We start from the raw sequence: 24429 nt of genomic DNA, 5'->3' as shown, positions 1-24429 counted from the left end.
TGTGTGAGTAGTGATATAATTTATGTTGATATGTTTTTTTGTGTGTTTTTTTTCAGGAGTGAGTGAAATGCAAGTGATGTGTACATACAGTACAAAAGGCAATAGAAGGACATAGACTAACAGACCAGTCAATCATGGGGGATCAAAGCACTTAATCAGAACCAGCTGGGTAACTCCTGACCCTAAAAATGTTATCAATTGTAGGGCCAGTAGTTTTTATCCAGGGGATAAACGAAACCAGAGCTGGCACAATAATCTGTCTGCAGTGTTCAAATCATCAAATGTATATTGACATGCACATCCCAGAATTAACTACACAAATATATAGCTACCTCACATACTGTATCTCCTCTTTAAGTGTAACATCATACCTCCTGACCATTGACCAGACATGGCCAAGTCTTCACTTAAGCCAATCTTCATATCCTCTTACCCCAGATAGGCTACGTTGTCTTGTACACACAAATGGTACCAAAAAGTCCATAATTTGTCAATAAATTATTAATAAAAAATTGGGAAATTGGGTTGCAACATAAAATGTCACATGTAATAATGTGGGTAATAAATCAGTGAGTTCATGAAATACTGCCTGGACTGGACTGAGTGTGCTAGTCTTATACCGTGCTTCCTCTGTCCCCCGCGCTCAGTGGTTGGCTTGGCACAAGGACCAGCACCTTGGCACAGCACCATCCTTAGAGCTGGCTTACTATAACAGGCCTTCCCAAACACACTCATCATTTCTTTAAACCAAAATAAAATAACAACCATAATAATACGCAGGCTTCCTGTTTACGACCGTAGTATTTCGTTATGTATGATGGGCCTGCTGTTGCTAAAAACCATTTCATGTGGAGATTAGTGGAATGCGACGTGTTCGTCAAACTGCATGCTTATTTTCTCAGAGACAAATAAGCACCCTTACTCCTCTCTCTCTGGTCTGAGGCCTGTGTCGAACCCATTGTGGTTTATTGCTCCTGGTGTAATCCTCGCCTATTCACGCTCCTGCCATGATTGCAGACTGGGGATTCTCAAAATGGCCCTACAGTACTTTATTTTAAGTGTTATGCTGCTCTTCAGAAAGTGCAGAGGGCTTAGAATTCATGTTATAATTGTTGCAATATAATTTTAACAGGTACCACTCCCCGTCTTTAACCCTTTTTGTTTTAAGAAGTTGTAAGGAAGAAAATACTTTTTTTTGTGGTTGTTTTATTTGGAAAAGGAAGTCTCTCTGAACTAGTAGAAAGGATAATGACAATGCAGATTCTGATCTTTAAGGTCTTATGTCTTTACCGTCAGAGCTGAAGCAGAATTGCTGGGTGAGCTAGAAGAGCCTTGACTACTTACAGAGATCTCCAATTGCAGGATCATTGGCTTTTGGGGGTTTCAGGATAGTATGACATAGCTGAGAGAGGCTGATGAAGGCTCTGTATCGTACACTGATTCAGTTGCACTGAATGTGCTCAGTTTTCCACAGTGGTGTAAAGTACTTAAGTAAAAATACTTTAAAGTACTACTACAGTGCATTGCAAAAGTATTCATCCCCCTTGGCGTTTTTCCTATTTTGTTGCATTACAGCCTGTCATTTAAATTGATTTTTATTTGGATTTCATGTAATGGACATACACAAAATAGTCCAAAAGTGAAATGAAAAAAACAACTTATTTTAAAAAATTCTCAAAATAAATAACGGAAAAGTGGTGCGTGCATATGTATTCGCCCCCTTTGCTATGAAGCCCCTAAATAAGATCTGGTGCAACCAATTACCATCAGAAGTCACATAATGAGTTAAATAAAGTCCACCTGTGTGCAATTTAAGTGTCACATGATCTGTCACATGATCTCAGTATATATACACCTGTTCTGAAAGGCCCCAGAGTCTGCAACACCACTAAGCAAGGGGCACCACCAAGCAAGCGGCACCATGAAGACCAATGAGCTCTCCAAACAGGTCAGAGACAAAGTTGTGGAGAAGTACAGATCAGGGTTGGGTTATAAAAAAACATCAGAAACTTTGAACATCCCACGGAGCACCATTAAATACATTATAAAAAAATTAAAGAATATGGCACCACAACAAACCTGCCAAGAGAGGGCCACCCACCAAAACTCACGGACCAGGCAAGGAGGGCATTAATCAGAGAGGCAACAAAGAGACCAAAGATAACCCTGAAGGAGCTGCAAAGCTTCACAGCGGAGATTGGAGTATCTGTCCATAGGACCACTTTAAGCCACAGAGCTGGACTTTACGGAAGAGTGGCCAGAAAAAAAGCCATTGTTTAAAGAAAAAGGCATGTGGGAGACGCCCAAACATATGGAAGAAGGTGCTCTGGTAAGATGAGACTAAAATTGAGCTTTTTGGCCATCAAGGAAAACGCTATGTCTGGCGCAAACCCAACACCTCTCATCACCCCGAGAACACCATCCCCACAGTGAAGCATGCTGTGGGGATGTTTTTCATCGTCAGGGACTGGGAAACTGGTCAGAATTGAAGGAATGATGGATGGCGCTAAATACAGGGAAATTATTGAGGGAAACCTGTTTCAGTCTTCCAGACATTTGAGACTAGGACAGAGGTTCACCTTCCAGCAGGACAATGACCCTAAGCATACTGCAAAAGCAACACTCGAGTGGTTTAAGGGGAAACATTTAAATGTCTTGGAATGGCCCAGACCTCAATCCAATTGAGAATCTGTGGTATGACTTAAAGATTGCTGTACCACAGCGGAACCCATCCAACTTGAAGGAGCTGGAGCAGTTTTGCCTTGAAGAATGGGCAAAAATCCCAGTGACTAGATGTGCCAAGCTTATAGAGACATACCCCAAGAGACTTGCGATTGTAATTGCTGCCAAAGGTGTCTCTACAAAGTATTTACTTTGGGGGGTGAATAGTTATGCACGCTCAAGTTCTGTTTTTTTTTGTTTCACAATAAATAAATGCAATTTGCATTTTCAAAGTGGTAGGCATGTTGTGTAAATCAAATAGATACAAATCCCCAGAAAATCAATTTTAATTCCAGGTTGTAAGGCAACAAAATAGGAAAAATGCCAAGGGCAGTGAATACTTTCGCAAGCCACTGTATGTAGTTGCTGGGGGTATCTGTACTTTAACATTTATATTTTGAAAAATGTTTACTTTTACTCCACTACATTCCTAAAGAAAATATGTACTTTTTGCTCCCAAAACTACTGGTTACATTTCGAATTCTCAGGCAGGACAGCAATATGGTCCAATTCATGCACCTATCTATATCACGCATTGTCATCCCTTCTGCCTCTGATCTGGCGGACTCGCTAAGCACAAATACTGTGCTTGTAAATGAGTGTTGGAGTGTGCTGTCCGTAAATAAACAAAAAACAAGAAAGTCGTGCCGTCTGGTTTGCTTAATATAAGGAATTTGATTTACTTTTACTCAAGTATGACAATTGAGTACTTTTTCCACCACTGGTTTTCCACTGGTAAAAGTGAACTTAAAACCTGCCTATTTTCTATAGTACTAACGAAGTATCTCTTTATCTGATAACCAACTGGAACTCATCCTGAAAGTGAGGTAATTCTTGTTCCATGTGAAACATTTATGACACACAAAACACAAAGACTATTTGTTGGAACCTGTGTCACCAAATTGAATCAGCATAATTTCCTTCTCATAAATCTGCAAATGTTTTTGTTTTTTTTACTCTGCATTAAATAAATCTATTTGACAGCTTAAATTCAAGCAATGCATTACTAATAAAACATTTTGGAAATCGTTACACTACATAAAATACTGCCCTTTTGATGGAGTGAACTTGCTCCACAACATCATTAAAACTGCTACCAAATAGGCCAACTGTACATTGAGTGTACAAAACATTAGGAGCAACTGCTCTTTCCACGACATAGACTGACGAGGTGAATCCAGCTGAAAGCTATGATCCATTATTGATGTCACCTGTTAAATCCACTTCAATCAGTGTAGGTAAAGGTTAAATAAGAATATTTAAGCCTTGAGACAAGTGACACATGGATTGTGAATGTATTTGTATTTGTATTCATTAAGGATCCCCATTATCTGTTGCCAAGGCAGCAGCTACTCTTCCTGGGGTCATGCAACATTAAGGCAGTTACATACAACTACAAATATTACATGGCATTACATTTCATAGCACTTTTCCCAACACATTAAGTATGTGCCCTCAGGCCACTACTCTACTACCAAATACAGTGGGGGAAAAAAGTATTTAGTCAGCCACCAATTGTGCAAGTTCTCCCACTTAAAAAGATGAGAGAGGCCTGTAATTTTCATCATAGGTACACGTCAACTATGACAGACAAATTGAGGAAAAAGAATCCAGAAAATCACATTGTAGGATTTTTTATGAATTTATTTGCAAATTATGGTGGAAAATAAGTATTTGGTCACCTACAAACAAGCACGATTTCTGGCTCTCACAGACCTGTAACTTATTCTTTAAGAGGCTCCTCTGTCCTCCACTCGTTACCTGTATTAATGGCACCTGTTTGAACTTGTTATCAGTATAAAAGACACCTGTCCACAACCTCAAACAGTCACACTCCAAACTCCACTATGGCCAAGACCAAAGAGCTGTCAAAGGACACCAGAAACAAAATTGTAGACCTGCACCAGGCTGGGAAGACTGAATCTGCAATAGGTAAGCAGCTTGGTTTGAAGAAATCAACTGTGGGAGCCATTATTAGGAAATGGAAGACATACAAGACCACTGATAATCTCCCTCGATCTGGGGTTCCACGCAAGATCTCACTCCGTGGGGTCAAAATGATCACAAGAATGATGAGCAGAAATCCCAGAACCACACGGGGGGACCTAGTGAATGACCTGCAGAGAGCTGGGACCAAAGTAACAAAGCCTACCATCAGTAACACACTACGCCGCCAGGGACTCAAATCCTGCAGTGCCAGACATGTCCCCCTGCTTAAGCCAGTACATGTCCAGGCCCGTCTGAAGTTTGCTAGAGTGCATTTGGATGATCCAGAAGAGGATAGGGAGAATGTCATATGGTCAGATGAAACCAAAATAGAACTTTTTGGTAAAAACTCAACTCGTCGTGTTTGGAGGACAAAGAATGCTGAGTTGCATCCAAAGAACACCATACCTACTGTGAAGCATGGAAACATCATGCTTTGGGGCTGTTTTTCTGCAAAGGGACCAGGACGACTGATCCGTGTAAAGGAAAGAATGAATGGGGCCATGTATCGTGAGATTTTGAGTGAAAACCTCCTTCCATCAGCAAGGGCATTGAAGATGAAACGTGGCTGGGTCTTTCAGCATGACAATGATCCCAAACACACCGCCCGGGCAACGAAGGAGTGGCTTCGTAAGAAGCATTTCAAGGTCCTGGAGTGGCCAAGCCAGTCTCCAGATCTCAACACCATAGAACATCTTTGGAGGGAGTTGAAAGTCCGTGTTGCCCAGCGACAGCCCCAAAACATCACTGCTCTAGAGGAGATCTGCATGGAGGAATGGGCTAAAATACCAGCAACAGTGTGTGAAAACCTTGTGAAGACTTACAGAAAACGTTTGACCTGTGTCATTGCCAACAAAGTGTCAGGAGCGACGTGTATGCGGTGAGTGAAGTCAAGCGTAGGACACAGAGATACTAGCAGACGTACTTTACTAAATGTAAAGAACAAAACAAAAACTCTGAACCAGGAGGGAAAAAACACCATACACGTAATAATACAAAAGCGATGCCGATACCGCCTAGACACAAAACAATAACACACAAATACCAAACGTGAGACAAGGGTAATTATAGGATATACAATCAAACATAATAGACAACAGGTGTAACTACTCAAGACAAAACAAGACAAACACCGAAACATCGATCGGCAGTAGCTAGTACTCCGGGGACGACGAACGCCGAAGCCTGCCCCAGCAAGGAGGAGGAGCAGCCTCGGCAGAATCCGTGACAGTACCCCGTGCGCCGACCCTGGCCTCGGGGACGGCCAGGAGGACGCGGAGCAGGGCGAGTCGGATGACTCCGGTGGAACTCCGTCAAGAGGGAGGGATCTAGGATGTCCCTACTAGGGACACAGCACCGTACCCCTCCCACTCCACGAGATACTGCAGACCCCCCATCCGACGTCTCGAATCCACGATGGAACGGACTGAGTATGCCGGAGCCCCCTCGATGTCCAGTGGGGGCGGAGGAGCCTCTTGTATCTCATTCTCCTGGAGTGGACCAGCTACCACCGGCCTGAGGAGAGACACATGGAATGAGGGGTTAATGCGGTAATTTATGGGCAGTTGTAACCTATAACATACCTTGTTCAATCTCCTCAGGACTTTAAATGGCCCCACAAACTGCCGACCCAGCTTCCGGCAGGGCAGGCGAAGGGGCAGGTTTCGAGTCGAGAGCCAGACTCGATCTCCAGGTGCATAAACTGGACCCTAACTGCGGTGGCGATCGGCGCTCACCTTATGCCTACTGATAGCCCGCTGCAGATGGACATGTGCAGCGTTCCTAGTCTCCTCCGAGCGCCGAAACCACTCATCCACCGCAGGAGCCTCGATCTGGCTCTGATGCCAGGGTGCCAGGACCGGCTGATACCCCAACACACACTGAAAAGGAGTAAGATTAGTGGAGGAGTGGCGAAGTGAGTTTTGGGCTATCTCTGCCCAGGGGATATACCCCGACCACTCCTCCTGCCGGTCCTGGCAATAGGACCTCAGAAACCTACCCACATCCTGGTTTACTCTCTCCTCCTGCCCATTACTCTCAGGGTGAAAACCCGAGGTAAGGCTAATCGAGACCCCCAAACGTTCCATAAACGCCCTCCAGACTCTAGAGGTGAACTGGGGTCCCCGATCAGACACTATATCCTCAGGCACCCCGTAGTGCCGGAAGACGTGTGTAAACAGGGCCTCAGCAATTTGTAGGGCAGTAGGGAGACCTGGCATTGGAATGAGACGGCAGGCCTTAGAAAACCGATCCACAACGACCAAGATCGTGGTATTCCCCTGGGAGGGGGGAAGGTCCGTGAGAAAGTCCACCGATAGGTGAGACCACAGCCGTTGTGGAACGGGTAGAGGTTGTAACTTCCCTCTGGGCAGGTGTCTATGCGCCTTACACTGAGCGCACGCCGAACAGGAAGAAACGTAAACCCTCACGTCCTTGGCCAAGGTGGGCCACCAGTACTTCCCGCTAAGGCAGTGCACCGTTCGACCTATACCCAGATGACCAGAGGAGGGTGACGTGTGAGTCCAATATATCAGTCGATCACGGATCTCGAGCGGCACGTACTTCCGCCCCTCTGGACACTCAGGAGGAGTAGGGTCTGTACGTAACGCCCGCTCGATCTCCGCATCGAACTCCCACACCACCGGTGCCACCAGACAAGACTCCGGAAGTATGGGAGTGGGCTCAATGGACCTCTCCTCTGTGTCATATCGTCTGCCTTCACGTTCTGTGACCCTGGTATATATACGTGAGCTTAAATACAAACCGGGCAAGAAACATGGCCCACCTAGCCTGACGAGGGTTCAGTCTCCTAGCTGCCCGGATGTACTCCAGGTTACGATGGTCAGTCAGAATGAGGAAAGGGTGTTTAGCCCCCTCAAGCCAATGCCTCCACACCTTTAGGGCTTGAACCATGGCTAGCAGCTCCCTGTCCCCCACGTCATAATTACGTTCCGCCGGGCTGAGCTTCTTAGAGTAAAAAGCGCAGGGCCGGAGTTTAGGGGGCGTGCCTGAGCGTTGAGACAGTACAGCCCCAATACCGGCCTCTGACGCGTCCACCTCCACCTGGAACGCTAAAGCGGGATCCGGATGCGCCAGCACCGGAGCAGAGGTGAACAGGTCCTTCAGTTTACCAAACGCCCTGTCCGCCTCAGCTGACCACTGCAAACGCACCGGGCCCCCCTTCAGCAGGGAGGTGTTGGGAGCTGCTACCTGTCCAAAACCCCGGATAAACCTCCGGTAGTAATTGGCAAAACCCAAAAAACGCTGCACTTCCTTAACCGTGGTTGGAGTCTGCCAATTACGCACGGCTGAAACGCGGTCAATCTCCATCTCCACCCCTGACGCGGACAATCGATGGCCCAGGAAGGAGATGGACTCCTGGAAAAACAGACATTTCTCTGCCTTGACATACAAGTCATGCTCCAACAGCCTACCCAATACTCGACGCACCAGGGCTACATGCTCGGCTCGTGTAGAAGAGTAAACTAGTATGTCGTCAATATACACTACTACACCCTGCCCATGCAAATCCCGGAAGATCTCGTCCACAAAGGATTGGAAGACTGAAGGAGCATTCATTAACCCGTATGTCATGACGAGATACTCATAGTGACCCGAGGTGGTACTAAATGCTGTCTTCCATTCATCTCCCTCCCTAATGCGCACCAAGTTGAAGGCGCTCCTGAGATCCAGTTTTGTGAAGAAACGCGCTCCATGTAATGATTCCGTCATACTCGCAATCAGAGGGAGTGGATAACTGTATTTCACAGTGATCTGATTGAGACTTCGGTAATCAATACACGGGCGCAACCCTCCATCCTTCTTCTTCACAAAAAAGAAACTCGAGGATGCAGGGGAAGTGGAGGGCCGTATGTATCCCTGTCTCAGAGACTCGGCTATGTATGTCTCCATAGCCACCTTCTCCTCTTGAGACAGAGGATACACATGACTCTGCGGAAGTGCAGCGCCTGCCTGGAGGTCTATCGCACAATCCCCCTGTCTATGAGGTGGCAATCGCGTCGCCCTAGTCTTGCTGAACACGAGTGCCAAATCCTCATACTCAGGAGGAATGTGCAGTGCGGGCAACTGGTTCGGACTTTCCACCGTGGTCGCCCCTACGGAAACACCTAGACATCGCCCAACACACTGGTCAGACCACTCCTTGAGAGCCCTCTGTTGCCACGAAATGGTGGGGTCATGGGCGATTAACCAAGGAAGCCCCAGCACCACGGGATACGCAGGAGAGTCGATCAGATATAACTGAATGATCTCCTCATGACCCCCCTGCGCCTTCATCTTTAGTGGTGCTGTGACCTCCCTAATCAAACCAGATCCCAACGGACGGCTATCTAGGGCATGAATAGGGAAAGGCACATCTACTGGTAGGAGGGGAATCCCTAACTTAACACAAAAATTACGATCTATAAAATTCCCATCTGCGCCTGAATCGACTAGCGCCTTATGCTGGGAATGAGCTGCAACCTGGGGAAATACTACAGGTATACACAGATGAACAACAGAGAGCTCTGGGCGAGTTGGGTGCCTACTCACCTGGAATGACTCCCCAGTGCGTGACCTGTTGCCTCAATCCCCTGGAGGCCCTCCCCTGCACCGAACCGCAGTGTGTCCTCTACGGCCATAGTTGGTGTAGGAGACGACCTCCCTCCGGATCTCTCTCCTCCTCGCTCTAGCGCCAGCACCCCCGAGCTCCATAGGGCTCGGCTCGGAGGTGCTGGGGGATGGAATGGACGGCCCCAACTCCGGACGTCCGCGGGTAGCCAGCAGGGTATCCAGACGGATTGACATGTCCACCAACTGGTCGAAGGTTAGATTGGTGTCCCTGCAGGCCAACTCTCGTCGAACGTCCTCTCGCAGGCTGCACCGATAGTGGTCGATGAGGGCCCTCTCATTCCACCCCGCATCTGCCGCTAGAGTCCGGAAGTCCAGGGCGAACTCCTGTGCGCTCCTCTTCCCCTGTCGGAGGTGGAACAGGGGTTCCTCCTTCAGGTGGAGCTCTACCTGGCAACCATACACCCGGCGCCCTCAGGATACGAGAGCGTTTCCGCCCTCATCTCCTGTCTCTCCGCGTAGCTGATGGTGGCGGCGTCTATTCCCCTCCATTCGGCATTGGCCCACTCCAACGCCTTGCCGGAGAGACAGGAGATGAGGGCGGAAACGCTCTCGTATCCTGAGGGCGCCGGGTGCATGGTTGCCAGGTAGAGCTCCACCTGAAGGAGGAACCCCTGACACCCGGCTGCGGTGCCATCATATGCCCTCGGGAGCGAGAGCCGAATCCCACTGGACTCCGGAGCTGGTATGATGGGGCTGACCGATGGTGGTGGTAAGGTAGGAGGAGGTGTGGGCAGGCCTTCTCTTTCCCATCGGCGCAGTGTGTCCATGACGCCTTGCATGGCGGAGCCGAGTCGCTGGATCATGGCGTCCTGGCTGCTGACCCGATCCTCCAGTGACTCCGTCACCGCCGCTGCTCCTGCTGACTCCATAGGTGGTGTGTTATTCTGTCAGGATGCTGATGTGGATGCGGTGGTGGAGTCAAGCGCAGGACACAGAGGAATAGTCAAGACGACTTTACTAAACACCTCTTTAGGTACACACAAAATAACAGCCTCCAAAAACACAAGAGGCGCAACAAATACGCGAGTGCGTAAATCACACGAAAAGCCAAGGTCACAGAACCTATACATACATGACAGGCGGACAATAACACACAAAATACAAACATAACATAGGGGAACTTATAGGTGACATAATCAATACAGAATACGAAACAGGTGCACTAACTAGACATGACAAAACAAACATTTAAAACATCAAACGGTAGCAGCTAGTACTCCGGGGACGACGAACGCCGAAGCCTGCCCGAGCAAGGAGGAGGAGCAGCCTCGGCGGCATCCGTGACAGGACTGATGGTTACTGTTAATGGGCCTCTGTATGCCTATGTAGATATTCCATTAAAAAACATCCGTATCCAGCTACAATAACCATTTACAACATTAACAATGTCTACACTGTATTTCTGATCAATTTGATGTTATTTTAATGGACAAAAACATTGCTTTTCTTTCGAAAACACTGACATTTCTAAGTGACACCAAACTTTTGAACGGTAGTGTATATATATATATAGTACCAGTCAAAAGTTTGGAAACACCTACTCATTCCAGGGTTTTTCTTAATTTTTTACTATTTTCTACATTGTAAAATAATAATGAAGACCTCAAAACTATTAAATAACACATATGGAATCATGTAGTAACCAAAAAATTGTTAAACAAATGAAAATATATTTTATATTCTTCAAAGTATCCACCATTTGCCTTGATGACAGCTTTGCACACTCTTGGCATTCTCTCAACCAGCTTCATGAGGTAGTCACCTGGAATGCATTTCAATTAACAGATGTGCCTTCTTATAAGTTAATTTGTGGAATTTCTTTCCTTCGGAATGCGTTTGAGCCAATTAGTTGTGTTGTGACAAGGTAGAGGTGGTATACAGGAGATATCCCTATTCTGGAAAAAGACCAATGCAATATTATGGCAAGAACAGCTCAAATAAGCAAAGAGAAACGGCAGTCCATCATTACTTTAAGACAGTAAATCCGGAAAATATCAAGAACTTTGAACGTTTCTTCAAGTGCAGTCGCAAAAACCATCAAGAACTATGATGAAACTGGCTCTCATGATTACCACCACAGGAAAGGAAGACTCAGAGTTACCTCTGCTGCAGAGGATAAGTTCATTAGAGTTACCAGCCTCAGAAATTGCAGACCAAATAAATGCTTCACAGAGTTCAAGTAACAGACACATCTCAACATCAACTGTTCAGAGGACACTGCGTGAATCAGGCCTCCATGGTCTATTTGCTGCAAAGAAAACACTACTAAAGGACACCAATAATAAGAAAAGACTTGCTTGGGCCAAGAAACACGAGCAATGGACATTAGACCGGTAGAGATCTATCCTTTTGTCTGATGAGTCCAAATTTGAGATTTCTGATTCCAACTGCCATGTCTTTGTGAGACGTAGAGTAGGTGAACGGATGCTCTCCGCATGTGTGGTTCCCACCATGAAGCATGGCGGAGGAGGTGTGATTGTGTGGGTGTGCTTTGCTGGTGACACTGTCTGTGATTTATTTAGAATTCAAGGCACACTTAACCAGCATGGCTACCACAGCATTCTGCAGCGATACGCCATCCCATCTCGTTTGGGCTTAGTGGGACTATCATTTGTTTTTCAACAGGACAATGACCCAACACACCTCCAGGCTGTGTAAGGGCTATTTGACCAAGAAGGCGAGTGATGGAGTGCCGCATCAGATGATCTGGCCTCCACAATCACCTGACCTCAACCCAATTGAGACGTTTTGGGATGAGTTGGACCGCAGATTGAAGGAAAAGCAGCCAACAAGTGCTCAGCATATGTGGGAACAACTTCAAGACTGTTGGAAAAGCATTCCAGGTGAAGCTGGTTGAGAGAATGCCAAGAGTGTGCAAAGCTGTCATCAAGGCAAAGGGTGGCTACATTGAAGAATCTCAAATATAAAATATATTATGATTTGTTTAACACTTTTATGGTTACTACATGATTCCATATGCGTCTTCACTATTATTCTACAATGTAGAAAAAATTTTACAAATTAAGAAAAACCCTTGAAAGAGTAGGTGTTTCCAAACTTTTGACTGGTACCGTGTATATGCATATAGTATTTGGAAAGTATTCAGACCCCTTGACTTTTTCAACATTTTGTTACGTTACAGCCTTATTCTAAAATGGAATAAATAGTTTTTTTCCTCATCAATCTACACACAATGCCCCATGATGACCCAATTTTTTGCAAATATATTAAAAATAAAAAAAACTGAAATATAACATTTACAAAAGTATTCAGTCCATTTACTCAGTAGTTTGTAGAAGCACCTTTGGCAATGATTACAGCCTAAGGTCTTCTTGGGTATGACGCTACAAGCTTGGCACAGCTGTATTAGGGGAGTTTCTCCCATTCTTCTCTGCAGATCCTCTCAACCTCTGTCAGGTTAAAGGGGAAGTATCGCTGCACAGCTATTTTCAGGTCTCTCCAGAGATGTTCGATCAGGTTCGAGTCCGGGCACTGGCTGCGCCACTCAAGGACATTCAGAGACATGTCCCGAAGCCACTCCTGCATTGTCTTGGCTGTGTGCTTAGGGTCGTTGTCCTGTTGGAAGGGGAACTTTCACCCCAGTCTGAGGTCCTGAGCACTCTGGAGCAGGTTTTCATCAAGGATCTCTCTGTACTTTGCTCCATTCATCTTTCCCTCTATCCTGACTGGTCTCCCAGTCCCTGCTGCCGAAAAACATCCCCACAGCATGATGCTGCCACCACAATGCTTCACACTAGAGATGGTGCCAGGTTTCCTCCAGACATGACACTTGGCATTCAGGCCAAAGAGTTCAATCTTGGTTTCATCCGACCAGAGAATTTTGTTTCTCATGGTCTGAGAGTCCTTTAGGTGCCTTTTGGCAAGCTCCAAGCGGGCTGTCATGTGCCTTTTACTGAGGAGTGGCTTCCGTCTGGCCACTCTACCATAAAGGCCTGATTGGTGGAGTGCTGCAGAGATGGTTGTCCTTCTGGAAGGTTCTCCCATCTTCACAGAGGAACTCTGGAGTTCTGTCAGAGTGGCCATCGGGTTCTTGGTCACCTCCCTGACCAAGGCCCTTCTCCCCCGATTGCTCAGTTTGGCCGGGCGGCCAGTTCTAGGAAGAGTCTTGGTGGTTCCTAACTTCTTCCATTTAAGAATGATGGAGGCCACTGTGTTCTTGGGGACCTTCAATGCTGCACACATTTTCCTGTCTCGGTGCTCTACGGACAATTCCTTCGACTTCATGGCTTGGTTTTTACTCTGACATGAACTGTCAACTGTGGAACCTTATATAGACAGGTGTGTGCCTTTCCTAATCATGTCCAATTAATTGAATTTACCACAGGTGGACTCCAATCAAGATGTAGAAACATCTCAAGGATGATCAATGGAAACAGGATGCGCCTGAGCTTAATTTCGAGTCTCATAGCAAAGGGTCTGAATACTTATGTAAATAAGGTATTTCTGTTTTTTTTTGTAAATTTGCAAAAATGTCTAAAAACCTGTTTTCACTTTGTCATAATGGGGTATTGTGTTTAGATTGATGAGGACATTTTTTTATTTAATCCATTTTAGAATAATGCTGTAACCTAACAAAATGTGGAAAAAGTAAAAGGGTCTGAATACTTTCCGAATGCACTACTGTATATGTATTATTATTATTTTTAATTCCTTCTTCATTATTTTCCCCTAACCCTACCACCCCTCCCCTAAATGGAGTAAACTAATGGAAAACAATACTTAGACTTCTACTTCCAGCTTATACATACTATATACATTTTACGGACACGCTACATTTTACATTAGTTATCTTTTTTAGTCCCACCCTTCAGCTACCATCAACCCCTCCCATCTACTGCTCTGGAAAAAATTAAGAGACCGCTACAAAAATATATGTTTCTCTGGTTTTACTATTTATAGGTATGTGTTTGGGTGAAATTAACATTTTTGTTTTATTCTATAAACTACTGACAATATTTCTCCCAAATTCCAAATAAAAATATTGTCATTTAGAGCATTTATTTGCAGAAAATGAAAACTGGTCAAAATAACGAAAAAAGTGTTGTTAGACCTCGAATAATGCAAAGAAAATAAGTTCATGTTCATTTTTAAACAACACAATACTAATGTTTTAACTTAGGAAGAGTTCAGAAATCAATATTTGGTATAATAACCCTGATTTTCAATCACAGCTTTCATGTGTCTTGGCGTGTTTTCCACCAGTTTTTCACATTGATGTTGGGTGACTTTATGCCACTCCTGGCGCAAAAATTCTAGCAACTCGGCTTTGTTTGATGGCTTGTGACCATCCATCTTCTTCTTGATCACGTTCCAGAAGTTTTCAATGGGGTCCAGGTCTGGAGATTGGGCTGGCCATGGCAGGGTCTTGATCTGGTGGTCCTCCATCCACACCTTGATTGACCTGGCTGTGTGGCATGACGCATTGTCCTGCTGGAAAAACCAATCCTCAGAGTTGGGGAACAATGTCAGAGCAAAAGGAAGCACGTTTTCTTCCAGGACAACCTTGTACGTGGCTTGATTCATGCGTCCTTCACAAAGACAAATCTGCCCGATTCCAGCCTTGCTGAAGCACCCCCAGATCATCACCGATCCTCCACCAAATTTCACAGTGGGTGCGAGACACTGTGGCTTGTAGGCCTCTCCAGGTCTCCATCTAACCATTAGACAACCAGGTGTTGGGCAAAGCTGAAAATTGGACTCATCAGAGAAGATGACCTTACTCCAGTCCTCTACAGTCCAATCCTTATGGTCTTTTGCAAACCTCAGCCTGGCTCTTCTCTGCTTCTCATTGATGAAGGGCTTTTTTCTAGCTTTGCACGACTTCAGCCCTGCCCCTAGGAGCCTGTTCCGAACCGTCCTCGCCGTGCACTTCACCCCAGCTGCTGTTTGCCATTCTTTTTGTAGGTCACTTGATGTCATCCTACGGTTGTTGAGTGACATTCGAATGAGTTGGCGGTCATCCCGGTCAGTAGAGAGTCGTTTTCGCCCTCTGCCGGTCTGTAGCTTTGTTGTCCCCAATGTCTGCTGCTTGACCTTGTTCTTATGAACCGCCATCTTTGAAATTTTAAGGATGGAAGCAACCTGACGCTCACTGTATCCTCTGCCAGTAAAGCCAGAATTGAACCCTTCTTTTCCTCACTCAAAACGTTCCTTTTCAGCTCTTTTGGCATGGTCAATAGTACTTTTTTTATTCATATTACTTTTCAGGTACTATTAGCACTGTTGTTGCCATCCAGCTGGTCCTATTGCAAGAGGATAGTGATGACCACATGTTGGATTAATTTGTATTTTAAGAATAATGACTAAAGGATTTCACCCCAAATACAGTATAAATGTGTGAACGGTGTTAGAGTTATAATGTAGTGGCAACCCACTAACAGAGGGGGGCGGGACTAAACATTCCATGGTGAAGTGGACTGAGAAAACGGGTTAAAAAAAGCCTCCTAAAGGTGGGCGGAGCAAAGTGCCTTTGTGTGTCAAGGGGTATAAAACAGTATGTATGGGTTTTTGGCGCAAGAGCTCTCCATGAATAAAAATACAGATCATTCTTGCTGGTTGTGGACCTTGAATCATTTATGATTAAAACCAGGGCCTTACAACCCCTGGTAATGATTCAAGCTTAGGTTGAATTAGAGATAGACATTCTCGTGACACCACAGCAGCGTTTTTTATACTTTTCCTCGTTAAATAAGATTTGGTTCAGGTGATCACCTAATCAGAACCTAATTCAGTAGAATGAGGTGTGACTGTGTTGGAATTCAACAGACACTGGAATGGAATGGCTGTCATACATGTAGAGATGCTGATTTAAGAAACATTTGCAGTGGTCTCTTAATTTTTTCCAGAGCTGTATCTCTGAAAACCATCCAGTTTTGATTTCTACTTGCAATATATATTTTCAACTGTGCTGTGATGTTTCACAAACGTTCTGAACCTTTCTATTCTCATAGTTTCTACAGATAGTAAATTAAAGATTAACATTTTTACTAAGAGTAGTATTATATTATTGATCGATTGACCAAGCTTTTCTAACAGTATAAGCACAGCTATGTTAAAGTGGCCATATCTTTCACTCTAGTCCTACAGCGCTGTACCCATGTGAATCTGCAGTGCTGGGCTATGTGACCATAGAGAGTACTGTGGTGAATACAGGCTCTATTTGCCGCTGGTATTTCTGAGGGAGGAGGGAGGCGTGAGTAGTCGGGATCATTTCTAGTGGCCCTGAACATTGGCCCTCTCACAGCACAAGAGCCTGTGAAACGCTCTGAGCTCCTTGCGTGTTCAGGTAAACACCCTCGGCCCCTCCAAGGGTCAACACCAGTTACATCACAAAAGCTGGATTCATGGTCAGCTCGTAAGGTGTGGAGGAGGGAAGGAAAGGGGACAGATTCTTGTGCTCTTTCTCTCTCTGTGGCTGTCCTTCCATCTCTTTCATGTCTCCTTCTCTCATCCACTGCTTCTCTCGCTCTTTTACTTCCTCTCACTTGCTATGAATGTCCTTTCTCTTCTCTCACTGTCTTTTGCTGCCTCTCTATCAGTGGTGTAAAATACTTAAGTAAAAATAATTTAAAGTACTACTTAAGCCGTTTTTGGGGGTATCTGTACTTTACTATTTATATTTTTGACTACTTTTACTTTTACTCCACTACTTTCCTAAAGAAAATAATGTACTTTTTACCCACATTTTCCCTGACAACCAAAAGTACTTGTTACATTTCGAATGCTTAGCAGGACAGGAAAATGGTCCAATTCACGCACTTATCAAGAGAACATCCCATGTCATCCCTACTGCCTCTGATCTGGCGGACTCACTAAACACAAATGCTTTGTTTGTAAATTATGTGTTGGAGTGTGCCCCTGGCTTTCCATCTGGTTTGGTTAATATAAGGAACATGAAATGATTTATATTTTTACTTTTACTTTTGATACTTAAGTATATTTTAACTTTTTCTTGAGTCGTTTTCTATTAAGGTATCTTTACTTTTATACAAGTATGACAATTGGGTACTTTTTCCAACACCGCTCTCTATTACCCTTCCAATCACTATACCTCTAATTATCTCCCTATATTCTTGGCAGCTCACTATACCTCTCTCCTGCTGGTTCCACTACCTACTGTATCTCCTCTCACTCCCCCTTCACATAACACGCTCTGTCTCCTCCTCTTGCCTCCGTTTTTTCTGGACACAGGTAAATGGAGTCTCTGAGAGAGTTTGGCAGCTGAGGCCGCTAGCTGCCCACATCATTACCCAAAACACCTGGGAGGAGGTGTTAGCCTAAGGAGGGCCAAGTTCGGCTTGCCTGTCCTCAACCAACAAACCAACAATCCCACCACAGAATTCCCAAACCCAGCAACCAAACAATGAAACCTCCATCTCGAAAACTCAAAAACTACCTCTGAATCTTCTATTTGCAACCTATGTGTGTCACTTGAGTTAAATATACTACCAAAAATGTGTGAAAGAAAATATAGGGATACATACTGTGGAGCGTTAGGCGTTTCTCATGGTAACACATTCCTTTCGCTATCATAAGCACTTGTTACTGTAAGCTTAAAATGCACAATCCAGTTTGTTACAGTGACCGCAGTGGTAGTATGCGGAAACCTCTAGTGGTAGTATGCAACCTCTAGTGGTAGTATGCAGAAAGTTCATGTTATTTAGAGTTAAAAGGTTATTGAGTCCACAGTCTATATCAGGGATGGGCAACTTTGATGGGGGTGGGGGCCACAAAAATGGTGAACTCATCATGAGTTGCACCCCCCATATGTTATAACACATTTTGTGCAATTCAACAGATTTTGACATAGGGTGAGAGAAATGATTTCAGTTTTAATATGAGTGAGACTGGCTAACAAAATCGATGGGGGCCCCCCGTTAGATAATTCAACCATGATTACTACAAGTTTAGATAGATGGCCGCTAGACTAACTTACCAATCTAAAAAAAAGAATGCTGACATGGGCTAATTGTGTAACAACAGAAAAACTGCTCATGCACAACCAAATTTGTAAATTGCACCTTGTGTATTCTACTATTCTAACTCGCAACAGTTATTTGAGACTCCACCCACCCCCAGTTAAGCATGATTTACAGGGTCCACTGCAGTGGAGGCTGGTGGGAGGAGCTATAGGAGGACGGGCTCATAGTAATGGCAGGAATGGAATTAATGGAACGGAGTTGTAAATGAGAACTTGTTCTCAACTGGCTTACCTGGTTAAATAAAGGTGAAATAAAAATAAATAAAGTCAAACATGGTTTCCATATGTTTGATGTGTTTGACACATTCCATTTATTCCATTTCAACCATTATAATGAGCCAGTCCTGCTATAGCTCCTCCCACCAGCCTCCTCTGGTCCACTGAGCTATCATTCAAAATAACTGCGTTATGTTTCCACAATAAGAACCAATAAAATGCGGAGCCAGTTAGGCCTACTGAAAGTCTAATACTTTAGAGAGAAAGATGGATAATGACAGGCCTTCTATTTTTTTCTTTAAGTATATACAATAATTAAGTTTATATATATATGTTCCCAAACCCAATGCTTAGCCATCCTAAGCTGTATTTTTGGTGCCAGAAAACAGGCGGAGACCACTGTCATTTCCCAACATCGATTCAGTCCTCCTCTGCCTTCAGTCTCATGTATCCTCCCCGCTGGAACCCAACCACCACACTTGTCCCTGTAAACCACCCAGTAATAACAGGCTTGTCTAAAGCCAGACCCTGTTAAACGCCCCTGGCTGCTTAGTTTAGAGTCTATCCTTCTGAGGAGATGTATTTTTCTCTATATACAGTATATTCATAGTTTTATTTCCGCTCACAGCAGAACTTGTTGCAACAAACAAATTGCCACAGTTCTTTGTCCCGTTCTGCTGCAGCTGAAATGGGAAGATAAGAAAGTAATTTATCAAATCTGATTCCATTCCTTATTTCAGAGGGCTGGGCAGGATGCTAGCCCAACTAAAATCCCAGAGGAGCAGTGGGTTTTTTCTCTTCAGGGCCCATTTTGAATGGGGCCTTTCTGCAAAACTCATTAATATCATAGTACAGTCACACCTATATTCGCTTGCTAAACTTCCTGCACAAATCCAAACAGGTCCGAGAGACAGACTGACTTCTGAGATTTACCTGTTTGCCTCCTCCATAGAACAGCACTCCTGTGTAGGGTAAGAGCTCAGGCTTATAAAGGGCACTCACTAAGGCACAACTGAGACTTGTTTCACAGAAAACAGCCATCAAAAGGCTTAATTTAACTGTAGGTGAGCCTTTTAACTCCTTCCTCTACCTGAGCTAGGGCTGTTTATATTCTCATCTGTTTGCGTTCCAATTCACAAACATCTAAGCACCTTATGCATAATGAGGCTCATTCCCTCACTTGTGGATGGCATAAGGACCAGATATTTCTACCTGATGTTCATTTGCAAGATCAAACGTGTTATTTTACAGTAAATTCATGGGGCACCTCACTATGTGAGCATGGTAGTAAAGTTGTGATTTGCATTGTGGTTGTACACAAGAAAATCTTACATAGACCATTCAAGTCCCTGCAACAGCACATATCAAATATAGCTATAGAAAAGTATCACTGAACACTCTAGCTGCCACAATGAGAGAGAAAGACTGTGTGTATGTGTGTGTATATACTGTGTATGCCATTTAGCAGATGCTTTTATCCAAATCAACTTACAGTCGAACCCTCTATCCTGGAGTTGCAAGCACCATGCTCTACCAACTCAGCTACAGAGGACAACAGACTAAGGATCGGACCCTTTTTTTCAATTTTCGCCTAAAATGACATACCCAAATCTAACTGCCTGTAGCTCAGAACCTGAAGCAAGGATATGCATATTCTTGATACCATTTGAAAGGAAACACTTTGAAGTTTATGGAAATGTGAAATTAATGTAGGAGAATATAACACATTAGATCTGGTAAAAGATAATAAAAAATAAAATAAAACATCTAGTCACTGCTGCCATCTAGTTTTCTATTTATTTTTGCGTGTGCAAAGTTTCAGATTGATCCAGTGAAGCACTATTTTGTATAAAGTCTGCCCAAATGTGCCGAATTGGTCAATTGATGCATTTTCAAGTACATAACTATAGAGAACATACAAAAATGATATGGTGTGAGCCAGAGACTGCAAGAGTTGAAACTGTAGAACCCAGTTCCTACATTTGAATATAAAAATTGATTTTATCAAACAAAACTAAGCTACATTTTATCTCTGGGACCCTCAGGATGACAAATCAGAGCAAGATTACTGAATGTAAGTACATTATTTAGCTTCAGAGGTGAATGTATCAAACCAGTTGCCATGATAAGTTTGTTGTTGTTGGGCACTCTCCTCAAACATTAGCATGGTATTTTTTCACTGTAATTGCTACTGTAAATTGGACAGTGCAGTTCGATTAACAAGAATTTAAGCTTTCTTTCCATATAAGACATGTCTATGTCCTGGAAAGTTTGCTATTACTTACAACAGTCATGCTAATCACATTAGCGCACGTTAGCTCAAACATCCCGTATACGGGACACTGATCCCGTAGAGGTTAAAAATACTGTCAGAGTAAACTCCAGACAGAATACACAGAATTAAACTAGTATTGGAATTGAGAATGGTAATGTTAAGTGTGTGTTTATGTGTGGGTGTGTGTGTGTGTGTGTGTGTGTGTCATCAGTTTGCATGTGTGTGCATATTATGTGTGTGTGGGTATATATAGTGTGTGTGTGTGTGCGTGTACAAATGTGTGTGGGGGAGGGGTGTCTGCGTGCGTTAGTAAGTGTACTGTATAGGTGTACTGTATGTGTATTTATGTATATACTGTAGGTATGTGAGCATTGGCTGGGTCGTGTGGTGTGAAATTCCACCTTCGTTGCTCGGCCCTAAAATAAACAGAGGGAGTGTGTGTGTGTGTGTGTGTGTGCATGTGTTGTACCGAATTTAATTCAAATGCTACTACTGTCATATTTCTGAGAATGAAAAGTATCCACTTCTCTTTCTCTCTTTCATCACAACCCTTCGACAGAAATGAAATGAAGGCTCTATATTTATTTGTGCTAAATTAGTATGTAGGCTACATATTCTTAAAAATCTGGAACTTTCTACTTAAGATTTGAGGGTGGAGCTCTTCCTCCCATGTTAAAGACTGAATTCAGGCTACTGTTGGGTAGAAGGAATGTTTATGTGGTTGTGCTCAGTGCGTCTACACTGTATGCACACACATAAAGGCAAACATACATCACCATCAAAGCCAGCAGCACCCTTAAAAACTAAACATTATACCTCCCACAGTAGAGGGACAATGGACACAGAATTGCTCACACTCAATCTTAACAGTTGGTGTATCTTGCTCTTCACACTCCAATCCTGTCAAGACCTGCCACAGCCATTCAGCATCTAAGAATAACAGAGGGATAATTGACAGAGTTCAAATACTATTTGAAATAATTTGAAGTGCTTTAGCTGTGCTTGATTGAGCTTGCCTCTTGCAATGGAACAAATATAAAAGTCCCAGAAGTTGAAATCCAGCCCACCTGGCACTACAGGCAGGCTAAAGCAAACATTCAAAGTATTTGTAAGATTTCAAATAGTATTTGAACTCAGGTCTGGGCCTTGCCTACATAAGTTGGGAATTACTGGGCCCTTTAAGATTATAGACCCAGGTCTATACAGAAGATTTGACGAGCACTGGATATTTACATAAGCTATCGTGTGATGGTGCAATGCATCTGACTTTTGTATTAATGTGACATTGAGTGTGTTTACATACACAGGATTAATTCAATATTAAACTGATTATGGCAGTAGGCAGATTATGCAATAGTCATGTAATCACCTTACTCTGCTTATCTTTGTCGGCGTTTAGTAAGCATACGCCGATTAAAACACCAGGTTTTCTGAGCAATCTTTCAAATTATTAGGACATGTTAACACCTTTATTGGTGTTCCAGCTGTGTATTTGATCTGCACTTGCGAGCACCGGTAGCGCAAGCCTCCCTCTTTAGCGTGAGTGAAGTGAGTTCGGAACAACTGAATGTATGCATCTTAGAAAGAGTTTTCAAATACAAACTTTAAATCTCAGAACTCAAAATCAAATATACTTCCCAAAAATAACATGGTAGAGCATCTATTTTGATTGGCGATTTTCTGCATTTATCACAGTGCAATCAGGTAGCCTGATTTCAGATGTGTCCATGTAAACAGGATTATTAAGGAAATTGTTTTTCTTGCAAAGCATGTAAACATTTTAAATAATAATAATAATATGCCATTTAGCAGACGCTTTTATCCAAAGCGACTTACAGTCATGCGTGCATACATTTTTTTTGTGTATGGGTGGTCCCAGGGATCGAACCCACTACCTTGGCATTACAAGCGCCGTGCTCTACCAGCTGAGCTACAGAGGACCACCATATAATCAAACTATTATATTAATCTGACTATCCACAATAATCGCATGGGTTTCCCTTGAACAGGGGGTCATATCTGCTTCAATCTCTGGAGTATCAATCACAGCTGGTCTGTCTTTAGGCTTTTCGTCGCTGACATCTTCGCTCTTGGACTTGTGCAGCACGTAGCCCTTGTTCCACTTGCTGTCGGCGCCCTCATTGGGCTTGCGGATGTTGAACTCCACCTTGGCACGGCCCTTGTCCTGCATGGCCTTCCATTCGTCCAGGGTCATCTCCTTGGGGCCCTCCTCCTTAGGTTCCTCTACTTCGTTCTCCTTATTCTCAGAGTCAGCAGGAGGGTGTTCCTCTCCCTCAGGGGTTTCCTCAGGGGCAGTAGTCTGTTCAGCATCACCACTCGTTTCGTCCTTGGGGTTCTCCCGGTTGTGAGTGCCACTCCCGCCGCGCTTCTCCTCAGATTTCTGAGGTTTGTCGCCGCCGCTGTGTCTGTCGAAGCCGTTGCCCCGGCCCATGCCCCGTCCCCGTCCTCCACGCCCACCAGGGTGCCACCACGCCCTCTGGGGGGCCGGTCTCCTAGAGGCTTGTCTGCAGAGAACTCACCTCTCTCTCCGCCATCGGGTTTGTCCTCGAAGGGATTTGTCGAAGCGACGCTCGCGTGGGGGTCTCCTGTTGTCCGGCCTCCTGTCGCCGGAGGGCTGCCCTTCGCCCTGCCCGCCCTGGGTGCCAGGCTGGCCCTGCTAGTCCAGCCTCCAGCCCACCTGCCTGATAACTTCTTTCTTCAGAGGTACTGGAGCCTGAGTTTCATCTTTCTTGTCAAGGAGCGGATTCTTCCTGTCCTTCTGTGACTCTTTCTTGGGCTGCTTAGCAGCTTGGGCTGCAGATTTGGTGATACCAGCTGCGGCCGCCTCTTTCTTGTTGTTCTCCACCGCCTTTAACACCTCGAACGGATCTGATTCATCATCCAATAGCTGGTCAAACCGATTCGTTACGACACAGCCAAAGCCTTCTTGCAGTTGTCTGGGCATGATGGCGCCACTTCAGCGGGATTGACCTCCGATTCTACGAGACTTGGTGCGAACAATTCCCTAAATACTGCCACAAGATGGCTGGGAAATTAACACCATTTGAATGGAAGCACTTTGAAGTTCGTGGAAATGTGAAATTCATGTAGGAGAATATAACACATTAGATCTGGTAAAAGATAATACAAACAAAAAAACATGCTATTTATTTATTTTTTATTTCATCTTTGAAATGCAAGAGAAAGGCCACAATATAATATTGCAGTTTAGGCACAATTTAGATTTTGGCCACTAGATGACAGCAGTGTGTGTGCAAAGTTTCAGATTGATCCAGTGAAGCGTTGCAATACTGGAGTATTTTGTATCAAGTCTGCCCAAATGTGCCGAATTGGTCAATTGAAACATTTTCAACTACATAACTATAGAGAACATACAAAAATGATATGGTAATACAAAATGTAAGTTTACACACTCCCAGGAATGTCATACATGATGGATCATTAGCTTATACACTCACTTTCACACATCTAGATTGCCGGGTGGGTGTGGAGCCAGAGACAGCAAGGGTTCAAACTGTGGAACCCAGTTCCTACATTTGAATATAAAAATGGGTTTTATCAAACAAAACTATGCTAC

At 44.2% G+C, this 24429-nt stretch overlaps 1 pseudogene; it reads right to left on the bottom strand.

Moving 5' to 3' along the window:
* Positions 1-23796, bottom strand: part of LOC121583531 — a 35254-nt pseudogene extending 11458 nt beyond the window's left edge.
* Positions 23797-24429: the final 633 nt, after the last annotated feature.

This window comes from Coregonus clupeaformis, chromosome 15 (assembly GCF_020615455.1).
Source record: "Coregonus clupeaformis isolate EN_2021a chromosome 15, ASM2061545v1, whole genome shotgun sequence".
Taxonomy (NCBI): Eukaryota; Metazoa; Chordata; class Actinopteri; order Salmoniformes; family Salmonidae; genus Coregonus; species Coregonus clupeaformis.
Note: the sequence above shows the minus strand (reverse complement) of the source record. Positions and strands in the feature narration are given on the sequence as shown.